The sequence below is a fragment of the Choloepus didactylus genome, chromosome 15 (genome assembly GCF_015220235.1).
Source record: "Choloepus didactylus isolate mChoDid1 chromosome 15, mChoDid1.pri, whole genome shotgun sequence".
NCBI classification, from domain to species: Eukaryota; Metazoa; Chordata; class Mammalia; order Pilosa; family Megalonychidae; genus Choloepus; species Choloepus didactylus.
Genome location: NC_051321.1, coordinates 32,165,405 through 32,179,690, shown reverse-complemented (window position 1 = coordinate 32,179,690; position 14,286 = coordinate 32,165,405). Strand labels below are relative to the sequence as shown.

Below are 14,286 nucleotides of genomic sequence, written 5' to 3'. Positions count from 1 at the left end.
AGCATCAGAATATATCAGAGTGTCATTCCTTTTTATAGCTGCATAATGTTCCATTATGTTTATATACCATATTTTGTTTATCCATTCATCTGTTGATGGACACTTGGTTTGCTTCTACCTTTTGGCAATTGTGAATAATGGCACTGTGAACATTGGAATGCAAATTTGTTTGAGTTCCTGTTTTCAGTTCTTTTAGGTATATACCGAGAAGTTGGATTGCTGGGTCATATGGTAATTTTATGCTTAACTTTCTGAGAAATCACAAACTGTTTTCCACAGTGGCTGCACCATTTTATATTCCCACCTACAGTGAATGAGTATTCTTCTTTCTCCACATCCTCTCCAACAGTTGCTATATATATATATTTTTTTTTTAGTAGCACCTATTCTAGTGGGTGTGAGAAGGTATTTCATTTTGGTTTTGATTTGCATTTCCCTGATGGCTGATGGTTTTGAGAATCTTCGCATGCTGTGTACACTACTATCATTAGCAATATATCAAGGTACAGTACACTTACGAAATGTGTATATGTATATGTAGTATGTATATATAATGTATATACATAGCAAGTATAAAGCCATACTTCAAATAGTTTTCTTGATAATGTCTTTGAATCACTTTTTTCATGTATGATTGGTTGAATATTGTTTTTACCTTGTAAAGTGACTAATAAAGAGCTTGTACAAGGAATTAGAGAAGGGTCAGTTCTGCCTATTTTTTTGGCTACTTGCTTCTGTTTATATTATTATCTTTATAGTTTCTCTGACAAGAATCTTTTTAGGCCACTTAAGCATTTTATGACAGTTTATTTAAAACTAGATAATAATATTAAATCCACTTAACTGGACAAACTATAGTACCTTGTGATATGTTGAAAGAGAATAAATGAGGTGGGGTACCACATTCAACCTTCTTTGTGTTGTGGAACTCCCAGTCTTCCATCAGAACACTCGGTTCATAAGTGACCTGTGACCATCTAACAGACTCTATGAGGGAACCCTTGTCAATCTGTATATTAAAAATTAGAAAAGACTAACTAAAAAAAATTAATTTGATTAAAAGTTCTAATATTTTTTCCCTGAACCTCAAAGGATCATCTTTCCTACTTCCTGGAGAATGCATACCCCACTTAGGAACCCAACTGGTTTAGCATAAAGATGCATTGTGGAAGAATTGATTTGTTTGCTTTTTCTCAGATCCTCTTCAAATTCCATATATCATTGAAAGCCACCTAAATGAGAAAACTATTTAATTCTTAGAACAAGCTTAATCAGAATAATCCAAACTTTTTATGCTGGATATCCTGCCCCTGTAAAACTAAGTGTATGACCAGGAATCCATACCCAGGGCTTCGTTTGTTCCAAGGCTTTATTAACTAAATTATAACCTATGGAATGTGGACATTGTTTAATCTATGTCTTAGTTTTCTAGGGCTGCTATGACAAATACCACACACTGGTTGGCTTAAATAACAGGAATTTATTGTCTTACAGTATTGGAAGCTAGAAGTCAACATCAAGATATTGGCTTGGCTTGCTTTCTCGTGGAGTCAGTAGTGTTTCAGCAATCCTCAGTCACAGGGTGATCATCTTCTCTTTTTTTTTCTGGGGCTCCTCTGGTTTCGGTTGATTTCTGGCTTCTACTTCTGTGTCCATTTTCCTTTCCTTTAAGGATTTCAGCCATATTGGATTAAGGCCTACCCTCATTAAGTTTGACCATACTTTAATAATATCGTCTTCATAGGTCCTATTTCCAAATGGGTTCACATCCATAGGAACATGGATTAAAACTTGAGCATGTCTTTTTTGGGGGACGTGATTCAATCCCCAACAGCTGGAAAAAAGGAAATATTTCTATCAATTCTATTTGGAAGAATTTATCATTTTTGTACAGCTAGAGGTGGAGATCTATGATTGAATATACATTAACTTTTTTGTTTTATTAAGAGAGCTCTTTGGTGATTTATGATAATGTACTCTATCTATTGGAAAACTTATTCAGAATGGTTCATGTAGCAAGTAAAATTATTTTCAAATATAAAATTTTGGAAATTGTATAGTTTCAGATCCCATTGTCAGTGGTCAGTATATGAATCTTTATACAACACTATTTTGTATCTTGGAGGGTGGGAAGACATATGGATCTCTTATGTATATACGGAATTCTTACCCCTCAAATCATTGAAAAAGTACCTTTTTTGGAGTATGCAGCTGGCCTCACTTGAGGAATATTTTTCCTTAGATAAGGACTTTTGTCTGGTTAAAGACTCAATTATCTAGTATTGATGATAAAATTAAAAGCAGGTCCTTGTCTCCCATTCTCTAACCCAAATACACAAGATCACAGATTCACTAATGAGTAAAACAGATGCAGCTACCTCTCACCCTAGGAACAGAGGGGAGAAGTAAGGAAGGCCCTAGCCCAGAGAGTAAGGGTTAAAAATCTTACTACTCTTGATGGTATGGCACATTCTTGAGGAGAGTGGTAGTGGCCTGTCTCTGTAGCCTGCGGGTCCCTATGGAGTATGTGGCTAGATATGTCAAATCAGGGCAGGAGTAGAAGCTCCACCAGTGAGTTCCAGCAGGTGTGACAGCAATAGCACAGATCCTAAAAGGCCAGAGACTCTCTAAGGGGTGTTCTGGATAAGTCATAGCAGTTACTAAGAATGCTGGGCCACACACGCACAAATAATTCACCAGCTCTGCCAAGGGATATCACAAAATAAACAGTCTCAAGACTTGTATGATTCCACCACCATTAGCACCTAAGTTCACATTATTGCACTATTATCAAAGTGCATCACCTCATTTACAGCCTAGGGCCTACCCATTTTCAGCTATTTAGAAGTCATTATGGTAACCAAAGGAAAAAGCATCCTTGTAAGGTAGCGTTTGCTTGGTGAGTTTCGGCCTCACAAAGGGGGAATTTCCTGGGAATCCCTACTAGTACATCAAACCAAGAAAAGAAGAAAGCAGAGCTGGAGAGAGATGGGCTTTTGTATGCTGTTTTAGCCCAGTTTGTTGGTTTAATTTTTATGTGAGGGGAACAGACTAACCAGACTGACTACGACCGGAGTCTGTTTCTTCCTAGTCTTTCCCATTTTCTTTCAGATACCCTCTGTACAGCTGTTCGTCCTCCTTTAAGGGGGAGTAGCCACCATTTTGCTCCAGCTGCTTTATTGACATTGGCTTGGAATTGCTCATTTTCCCAGTGTGGAAAGGATTCTACAGAAAAGACCTTGATTGAATAATTAATTATTTTTGCTTCTAATATTCTCAGACCCTTTCCTCCGCAGTTCTTAAAAAAAAAGTTGCCAAAACACAAATTGTTAAATTTATTTTTCAGAATTTGGAAGAATGGTAGTTTTTTTGTTTTTATAGAAAATGAATTTTTAAAAAATGGTGGCACTATGAAAAGACTTGAAAATTCTCTTTTGATCCTCAGGTTTGGTTAAATTAATCATACTTTTCAGTTCATTGCACACTACAGAATTTATTAAATTATCTCAGCTGTGATTAAAATTAAAATGTCTTATTACATTAATACATGAAAATTAGTTCTATCTTGTAGAAATACTGCAATATTATAAATAATCTTTTACATGCCTGTAGGGAACTAATGGGAAATTTAGTAACATTTGCATCTTTTTCCTCAAATAGTAGTATTTCCATTTTTTTTTTTTTTGATAAGCAATAAACATGTATGCCATTTATGGGTATTTAACTATGAGAGAAGTTTTTAACGTATCTGTCAGCTGATCAACAGTCTAAGGGATCTGAAGTTAGTGATTTAAGCTATTAAATAAAGATAACATTTTGCATATACAAATAAAGTCCTGTTATTGCAAATACTGGTACAGAAAAGGGTTGTAGCAGTTGAGGCTTCTTTAAAAAACATGCTTTCTATGTTCACATGCCCCAGCATGACAGTCCTAGTAATAAATATGGTGATCCAGTGGCCAAAATATTTTTATAACTTTATGCTGAAAATTTACTTAGAACAAAAATGTGGTTTGTTTGTTTTTTTTTTTGGATAATTTCCTGAATGTGAGCCTTTGTAAATATTCAATTATACTACAAAAGTATTTGAATATTGTTAATTCCTACAGAATTCTACTACTGTGGAAAAACTTGAATGTAAGGTAAAAATTTTTAAATGGAATTTAGCAAGTATAAAGCCCACTATTCTAACCATGTTAATCCTAACAAATGATGTTGGATTATCACAGCAAAGTATGTGGTAGAGAACTGTATTCATTCTTATTGTTATACTTGGGATAGATATTGATGGACAACTTTCCCACAGCTCATGCTTGTGATGATACTGTTGTTTTTGTTTGGGGGAGTTTGTGCAAAATCGGTCACTAATAGAAGACAGTCTTCAGATTTCAGTAAATGGTATCTATTTTTGTTATCATTTGTATCATGAAAGCTCATGTTAGAGTCCACCAAAAATTTTAAAAATTCTGTATTATATCATTATTTAAATAAAGCTCTAATATAGGATTCTGTTATTTGCTTTCTTCCTGGGGAAATCCAGTGGTCATTAAGATACAGTCCGAAAATTGTTGTTCCATACCGGGGAAAGGCAGAGTGATTGTGTTGTTATGGCAACTCAAATAGGGAAAATGAAAACAGCACCAGATAAGCTGCATCCTGTTGTCATAGCAACCATAGTTGTGAAAATGATTAAAGCTGGTCTAGAAAGGATGTATTTCAGCTTTACTCCACTGAAAGTAAATAATGTAAGAAAAGGCAGGGAGAATTGGTTTTAGACAAAAGTTAAATCCTTCTTGTACCACAAGTTGCTAGTACCACTGTGTATAGACAGATCTCTGTCCTTTCTAATTATTATTTCAGCTCAATTTTATTGTCTTAGCTCATGATGATGGTATGAAAGAAAGACAAATGTAATACTATATGAAAAGCTCGTGAATAAAGATTTTTTGGGGTAGCAAATTTAGAAAGAAATTGAAGGTAACAAAATTCTGTTATGGATAATGGTTTTTTAAAAAATGGTAGAGTGTTATTTTCCTTTTCCCCTCTTTCCCTCCTCTTTCTTTTCTCCGTTTCTCATCCAGTGCTTAATTTTCACTCTTCCATATCTCTTTCTGTATCATTTTAGCCATAAGTATTGAACTACAGCATAAAAGTCTAATATCATGGCAATTTTTAGAACATCAAGTGCAGCATTATGATTGTATGTGAACAGAAGGATTTGATGAAAATGATAAGCATCCTGTAGGTGTGAAGAAATTTATTTTAGCTATATCTTTCAAACTTTCTCTGTAATCAAAGCTTCTTAATTGTTACTTCAAATGTCATTATTTCTTTCCCAACTTCACCTTACCCATCATAACAAAATATTTCATCCCAGTGGAGGGGAGACATGTTAGGAATAAACCTGATGAAAGCCATGCTCTTTGTTCAGCATCTGGCTGCTCACACAGTTTTTCTGTTAATGGAATTGGTATCTGCGTATTAGAGTATTGATCTGCTGCTTGGTAGGTACTGTGGAAAAGAAGTATTCCATTAACAATGTATTAAAGGGGTTTAAAACCTGTTTGTATTACAAATGAGGTATAGGAAGATGAAATTCTGCAAGACTGGGTGCATGCGATAAGTATTCATAAAGCTGAAGATTTTATCTAAAAACTATGGCTGTTGAAATTCACTTAATTTCATCCTCATTTACTTGCAAATAGTTGAACACTACTGGAATATGAGTGGTCTATGCTAATGCCATTTCCTGTTTGCTCTTTAATAGAAATTTTTACATTTAATGTGATTGTGCCGTAGTTGAAAGCCTTGGTGAGAACATAAGTGAGTTGTGAGAGAGATGACTGACCATAAGAACAGTGTTTTAAAGTAATCCATTGAAGAATATTTTCAGTCATAATCCAAATATTAGTCTTAATTTACTTAAATATAGGTTGATTTTCATAAATAGCCTCTTTACGTTAAACATTGTCCAGTTTTGCCTGGTTATCCAAATTCTGTCCTTTCATATAGGAGTAGGAGAAAAAATCCCCCCAAAGCAGTAAAAGGTAGTAGGGGAGAAGACGAGAGAACTAGAGTGATTTTTTTTGTTAAAAACTTATTCCTCTCTGTTCTTTATTTAATGCTATTAGGTTATGTATGACTCCGGTGGCTTAAGTCAATTTAGGCTATTAAATGGTTCAGATATTTAGCATACAGTTCAACAATCCCATTAACAAGTTAGCTAACCTTTTGTAAAGGAGTTTGAAAATCACAGTTGGTTGTCAGTGCCTGTATCCCATTGTGCCCAGATAGTGTAGCACCATTGGGATGTAACAGTGGGTGGATTTGAATCTCCGTGTCTGCTGACTTATTTTGGAACAGAAGCTTTAAAGCTAGTTTGTAAATCTGTAAAAACGTTTTATGTTAAAATCTGATGCACTGATTTTTTTTTAAATTAAATTCAGTTTTATTGAAATATATTCACATACCATACAATCATTCATGGTGTATAATCAGCTGTTCACAGTACCATCATATCGTCATCCATTCATCACCCCAATCTATTTTTGAACATTTTCCTTACATCAGAATCAGAATAAGAATAAAAATAAAAGTAAAAAAGAACACCCAAATCATCCCCCCCATCCCACCCTATTTTTCATTCAGTTTTTGTCCCCATTTTTCTACTCATCCATCCATACACTGGATAAAGGGAGAGATGCACTGATTTTTAGATCAGTGTCCAAAAGTGGGAAAAGTCATCAGCTTTGCATTTGAGATTACATTTGCTTCTTGGCTTGTGATAAATTGGATTGGAAGATCAGACACTTTATTTTCCTGGAAGAAAAAAAATTTATTAGGTATACTCATCACTCCCTATTTCACAATTTCTTGTCACATTTCACTTTGCTTCAGAAATATTCATTTTGAATCTTTCTTGTGAATTTGTAACTCTTAATACTGATGTCCTGAGAGGAGGAAGAATTTCTTACCTAACCTACGTAATATCCCCATCATCACAAAATGTTCTCACAACATATTAAAGTATCAAATAGCCAATAAAACTAATCTCTTGCTAAATTCCATGAACTGGGGAGGGGGAGGGTAGATACTGTTGATTTCTGTTACTTACCAGGAGGATGATACTTGGTGTCTTGAAATGGTTATTTATTGTATATATTATAGCTGCCAGTCAGTCAGAGATTTGCAAATAGTGAACACACTGCTGAAAATGAGTTTCTTCTCTCTGCTAGTCTGTGGTACGCAGGAAGTCCATTTATTTATGTAAGCATTTATTCTGTTTCTAATAAGCAAGTAATTTTCTTTTCTCTACTCCTACACAAAAGTTAAATTAAGGAGAACCCAAGAGAACTGGAATTCTTGGTTTGCATTTGTTGAAATCTGTTTGATATCAACAAATGAGTGGAATGAGTGGAATTTCCCTCTCAGAAGAAAGCTTCAGATACCTCCCATCCATTTGAACTCATTGTTAGAGAAAAAACATCTATGGAGTGGAGGATGATCCAGAAGTCTAGGTGTTAGGGTTTGTCTTTTTCTCCCTCCTGGAAGGATTTTACTCTGTGGCTTCTTTTTTTTTTTTTTTTTAATTAAATTCAGTTTTATTGAAATACATTCACACACCATACAATCATCCATGATATACAATCCACTGTCCACAGTATGATAACATAGTTATGCGTTCATCACTACAATCTATCTCTGAACATTTTCCTTACATCAGAAAGAACCAGAACAAGAATAAAAAATAAAAGTGAAAAAAGAACACCCAAATCATCCCCCCATCCCACCCCATTTGTCCTTTAGTTTTTATCCCCATTCCTCCACTCATCCATACACTAGATAAAGGGGGTGTGATCCACAAGGTCTTCACAATCACACTGTCACCCCTTGTAATCTACATTATTATATAATTGTCTTCAGGAGTCCAGACTGCTGGGTTGGAGTTTGGTAGTTTCAGGTATTTACTTCTAGCTGTTCCAATACATTAAAGCCTAAGAGGTGTTATCTATATAGTGCATAAGAATGTCCACCAGAGTGACCTCTCGATTCCATTTGGACTCTCTCAGCCACTGAAACTATTTCGTCTCATTTTGCATCCCCCTTTTGGTCAAGAAGATACTCTCAGTTCCACGATGCCGGGTCCACATTCATCCCCAGGAGTCATGTTCTGCGTTGCCAGGGAGATTTACACCCCTGGGAGTCGGGTCGCACGTAGCGGGGAGGGCAGCGAGTTCACCTGTCGAGATGGCTCAGTTAGAGAGAGAGAGGGCCACATCTGAGCAACAAAGAGGTACTCAGGGGGAGACTCTTAGGCACCATCACATACAACTTTAGACTCTCCTTTGTGGTAATGAGCTTCATAAGGGCAAGTCCCATGCTCGAGGGCTCAGCACATCAAACCGCCAGTCCCAATGTTTGTGACAACATCAACACCAGTCCAGGTGAGGATGTCCAACACATCCGCACCTTCCCCCAGATCCTCGGGGCTGGGGAGGGGGAGGCTGTAAATATATTTTTTATTATCTGCCCAGATTACTCTAGGATGTGTCACTATTTCACTCCAGCGTATACTAACCTACCGTATCTCACTTCCTATTCAAAGTTTCATGCAATTGTGGTGTTTGAACAAATCGACTGTAGAGTTGTACTGTTTAGAAAATTTAGATCCTGTACCAAATAGATATCTGTTCCCTTGGTCTCATATGAAAGTTGAAGTTTTAAAACACAATCAGTTTCAACCTTTACCCTTTGGCCTGGCTTGACTCTGTGGCTTCTTTTGCTCCTTTTGCCTGGGAGGTGCAGGACAAGAGCTCTGATCTCTTATATGGCAGCCAGCCTGGCCTTAATATGTGGATTATTAACATACCAGCCTCTGTTGAGTCATATGAACTGCTGAATGAATGTGTAAATCCATTCAAGGAAAAGAGTGTTGCAAAGGTCTTTCATCAAAATGGAAGACTACTTCAACTCCTATTTTCTCTTTTAGTTACAAATAAGTTTTTTTTTTTTTTTTCTATTCTTTTCCTCTCCCCTTCTCTCCCCCGCCCCAACCCCCAGCCGTTTTGCTTCTTTCTTTCCTTGTTTGTTTCCTTCCTACTTTCCTCCCTCCTCCCTTCCTCCTCCCCCTCTCTCCTCGGAACTACATAAAGTCTAATCCTCCCAGTGAGCACTGTGATCATTTGAAATTTATGTATAGGCCAATCCCACATCATCAAAAATTGTTGTATAACCCAATGATTCCCAGGCCTCAGCTAGTGACCTAGTTATTTCAAATAATATTTAATGCAGTAAATTCCAGGGCAATGAAAGAAAATTTGAATGGTCCTTTGGAACTTATTGCAATGGGATTTGACTTGAATTTAATACAGTTTTATTCAAGTATAATCAAATAATTTTTTTAACATTTTTATTGTGAAATATAACATATATGCAGAGATGTGATAACTTTCAAAGTATGGTTTTAACAAGTAATTATAGAGCAAATTTCCAAGTATGTTTTGGGTTATAGTTCTACCATTTCAGTTATTTCCTTCCAGCTGTTCTAATATACTAGACTAAAAAAATCTGTATAATGATTCAGTAGTCACAATTGTTTGTTAAATCCTGTCTTATCTGTTGCTACTCCTCCCTCTCATTTGATCACTGTCCCAGTCTTCAGGAATTTCTGGGCCATGACCACTCTAACTTGTTCATATTGAAAAGGGGTGTCAACATTATGGGGAAGGGGGATGCAGCTGGTTGCTGCTAAATAAGTTTTAGTGGTGTGATTTAGAAGATATTTAAGTACAGGTATAGGGGTTGAGTTTGCAAAACTTAATCTGAGGTAATTAAAGTTTTACTGAGTAAATAAGCACTTTTGGAAATATATAGAAACTCTCTTAGCATAATGTGATTTTTAATAGTTTGGCAAGGAAAAATATTAGTGAACATCCTTACTTTTTGTTGTGTAACAGGAAGAATATAGATACCACCTGGCTATATGCATAAATATGTTTATTGTTTATTAAGTTGATTTGTTTCCTGTGGATGGATATTAAAAATGATTTTGGGGGGGATGGAAAACATGCGGCATCTAGGCATTATTATGATGCCCTGTTAACTGCTATTTTACAAGATTTTTTTAAAAAAAGAAAATTGTTCTTATTCTTTCAGATTCAATGGTCTTACAGTAAAATCAGCTATACCCCAAATATATCTAGAATTTTTTATATTATGTTGATACAAATGAAAGAAAATTGAAACAAAGTGTCCATATTGGAAAAATTTGGTTGTCTTGTACTCTGGAGTTTTTATCTCAAGCCAGTGACTTTTAAGATCATTTGTTTTCTTTACTGAAGCAGAATAGTGAAAATGTTTTTCTAGAAAGTTATGGAAAAATGTATGTATTAATTTGCTTTGGGTCATTCTAGTCTCTCTGGTAAATTCGTAATTGGGAAGGCCTTTTAAAGACTGTGTTGTAGTCTCGCAGGTACACAGCTCTTCCATATCTGGTAAATCTAAATTCATATGTGAGGAGGTTATATTTTTTTAAGGCATATTATTTACACAGTTCACTGCAATGGCTCCTTTGGAAGCGGGCAACTCTCGTGTAATTATGTACTTAGTAACCCTTCTCTACACAGCAGTAGAAATTCAACTAAGAATAATTTACTCTTTATGCATAGTTATTAGAATTTTAAAGCATTTGTTTGTTCACAATTCTAGTTTATCAGAGTGTTATATCTGAGTAATTGAATACTTAATAATGAATGAAATTTATTTTAGAAGCCAGCCATGTTTGAATTTAAACCATTCTAAGTAAGCATCAGAAGCAGTTTTCTCTATTTCTTGTTTAAAGGAATTTCCATCCTTTATAATCTGTGTGATGAAACTAATAATTGCTATTTAAAAATCCACATTAGAAGTGTTTGGATTTAAATCACAGAATTAGTCTTAAATCATAGTATTGTGGAATTTTATTGCAACAGAGTACCGTTGGAAATCTTTTCATCTTCTCTGTTTTATCAATGATGAAGCTGAGGCTCATAGTTCATACGGTTGGTTTTAGGATAATTCTGCACCAGAACCTGGTCTCTTAACTCCTGGATTAATGTCACATCTTTTCTCAGTTGTCCTGATAATTCAACAATTCAGTTCAGCAGGCATTTTCTTGAACTTCTGCTGTGTGCACAACAGTGGGCTAGGCATCCAGAAATAATAAGAATAATGTGAGTTCATATGGTCTAACAATAATGATAGCAAACCAGTTCTATTTTAAATTTTAATTCTAATTTATCTAGGGTTTTCCAATGTTTATAAATATTAACATGTGGTGGCTAAACCTTTAAATCTCATTTTTCTACTAGATTGTGATCTCCTTGAAGGCAGGGACTCTTTATTTCTCTGAGGTTAATCCAGTTTCATTTTGGAAAGTTTAAATTAAAAAAAAAATTGAGCATTTATGGCATTGTTGGAATAAATTTAGCTTCCCATGCTGTCTACTTTGGGTATAATGCTCATTTTAGAATTATGTTTCTGTATTTTGATTTCAAGTGACAGATTCCATCATTTCCTTCTTAAGCAAGATGAGCAACAATTTTAAGGGTACAGAGGTAGGTCACTGTAGCCAGACACTGAAACACCTTTAGGACCTTGCCCTGGACCTTGTCTCTTCTGGAACTACTGTGATCTTTATGTCCCTCCCTGTGTCCCTTTCCTTGTTCCTTCTTTACAGCTGAGTTTTCTGTGCTGCTGCTTTTAGAAGGTAAAAGATGGCTGCTCCACAACTCCAGTATTTCTTCATTTCTAAAGTGCTTTGCAGAGGCTTCTCTCTGGCTCAATTTCATATTCCTAAGACAGAGAATCTGAATCAGATTGAGTCAGATGTCCACTTTCTACCTTCTGGATCAATGCTCTGGCTAAAGGGTGGAGGGGAGGGGAAGTGCCCATAATATAAATTTGTTCCTAGTACCCCAGCATTAAGTAAAAGGAGGTATGTAACAACACAGGGGCAAGGCTGGGCAGACCCTGTGAAAGGTGGCTACTTAGAACGAATCTTTTGGTTCATTTAAAGCTGCATGTCTTAAATATTCTGTTTCAGAACTGAATATTAAAGTGAGGTATTTATTGCCACTTATGCACTTTGTTTAAAAAAATAGATTTTCATCTTTGTAGTTTTAGTGTACCGTATTATAGTAGAAAATCAGAGAATGTACATGATAGGTGTTTTTTTTTAAATCAACTTTGTTGAGGAATAACCCACAAACATACGTTTCTTCATTTATTTAGGTCTTCTATAATTTTTTCTAGTTATGTATTAAAAAGTTTTGTGAGTAGAGCTCTTGCACATCTTTCATTAGACTTATTCCTAAGTATTTTAAGTTTTTGATGCTAAAGTAAATGGTATTGTGTTTTTCAACCTTATTTTCTAATTGTTTGCTAGTACATAGAAACTAATATAATGTACTTATGCAGCATTTTGATCTTGCATTCACTGATCTTGCTAAATTTTATTCTAAAATTGTATTTGTAGATTCTTTTGAATTTTCTATAGATTCAATCATGTAGTTTACTAATAAATGATGGTTTTATTTTTTATTTCTTCCTAAACACTCCTTATACCTTTTATTTCTTTTTCTTTCTTTAACCTACTGTCCAGAATCTCCATTAAAATAATACAAGTGGTAATAGTGGACGTTCTTGACTCATTTCCTATTGAAGGAGGAAATTTTTTAATATTTCATCACTGAGTATTAAGTTTGTTGTAGATTTTTTGGGAGATGGTTATCAGATTATGGAAGTTCTTTTTTATTTCTAGTTTGCTAAGAGTTTGTATTATGAATTAATAGGGTATTGAATATTTTTGTTTTGTTTTGGGTATTGAATTTTGTGAAGCTGTTTTTTTTTTGCAATTATGAGATGATTCTGATTTTCCTTCTTTATTCTGTTAATGTTGTTAATTATACTGATTAATTTTCAAATGTTAAAACAAACTTGTACTCCTGGAATAAACCCAACTGATGCATTATTTTTTATATGTTGAAAAATTCAGTTTGTTTACATTTTAAAAAATAACAGCTTTATTGAGACGTAATATCACTCTTTTAAAGTGTACTATTCAGTGGTTTTTAAGTGTATTCACAGAGTTGTGCAGCCACCACTACTATCTAATTTTAGAATATGTTTGTCACTCAAAAAGAAACCCAGTACTCCTTATCAATTTGCTTACATTTTGATTAAGGATTTTGTGGTATATGTTCATGAAAGTTATTGGCATGTAATTTTCCTTTCTTGTAATGTCCTTGTCAGGTTTTGGTATCAAAATTATGGTGGCCTTATAAAACATGTTGGAAAGTGCATCCCTCTTTTTAGAAGAATTCGTGTAACATCAATGTTTCTTCTTCCTCCAATATTCAGAAGAATTTACTTGTGAGCCCATCTGGGCCTGGAGTTCAGGTTGATGGAAGGTTTCAATTTCTTTAAATAGATAAAGAAGTAATTAGATTTTCTGTTTCTTTTATCAGTTTTGGTAAGTGGCATTTTTTGAGGAGTTTGTCCATTTCATCTAAATTTCAAATTTTTTTGCATAAAGTTCTTCATCTTCTTATGACCTTTTTGATGCTGGGAGGATCTGTAGTTATGCCCTCTATGTGTCTTTTCTTTTTTCTTGATTAGTTAGCAAGAGTTTTTATTAATTATATTCTTTTTGAAGAATCAGCTTTTGGCTTTGATTTTCTTTAGTGTGCATTCATTTTCTATTTCATTAATTTCTGTACTTGTTTTTGAATATTTCCTTCTATATTCTTTGGGCTTAATTTGCATGTTTTTCTAGTTTCTTGAAATGGTTACTTAGATTATTCCTTTTTCAGCCTTTTTAAAAAATATATACATTTAAGGATACAAATTTTACCCCAACCATTGGTTTAGCTGCACTCCATAAATTTTTTAATCATATTTTTAAAATTGTCAAATATAACGTATATACATAGAAGTGATAACTTTCCAAGTATAATTTAACAAGTAGAGAGCAAATTTAAAAGAATAGTATAGGTTACAATTCCACAGTTTCAGTTATTTCCTTAGTATGAATTATAACATATACAAAAGGTAATATCTTACAAAATATGATTTAACAAGCAGATATATAGGAAATTTCCAAAGTTGTTATGAGTTATTGTACCATAGTTTCAGTTATTTCCTTTTTGTGAAATATAACAAATATACAAAAAGGTATAGCTTTCAAATAACAATTTAACAAGTAGCTATAGAACAATTTTCAAAGGATGCTATGTGTTACAGTTCTAC

At 34.4% G+C, this 14,286-nt stretch overlaps 1 protein-coding gene across 8 annotated transcripts in view; it reads left to right on the top strand.

The window, feature by feature from the left end:
• Positions 1 to 14,286, top strand: part of BTRC (beta-transducin repeat containing E3 ubiquitin protein ligase) — a 227,594-nt gene that overhangs the window by 45,680 nt on the left and 167,628 nt on the right. The window contains exons 1-2 of one of the 8 annotated variants that reach the window (XM_037804154.1): positions 337 to 503; positions 1,495 to 1,582. The exons of 6 other annotated variants lie outside the window; for them this stretch is intronic. The gene's annotated coding sequence lies outside the window, so the exon portion shown is untranslated. Of the gene's footprint in view, positions 1 to 336; positions 504 to 1,494; positions 1,583 to 14,286 lie in introns of those variants that run through there. One more of the 8 variants, XM_037804163.1, reaches the window with a different exon arrangement.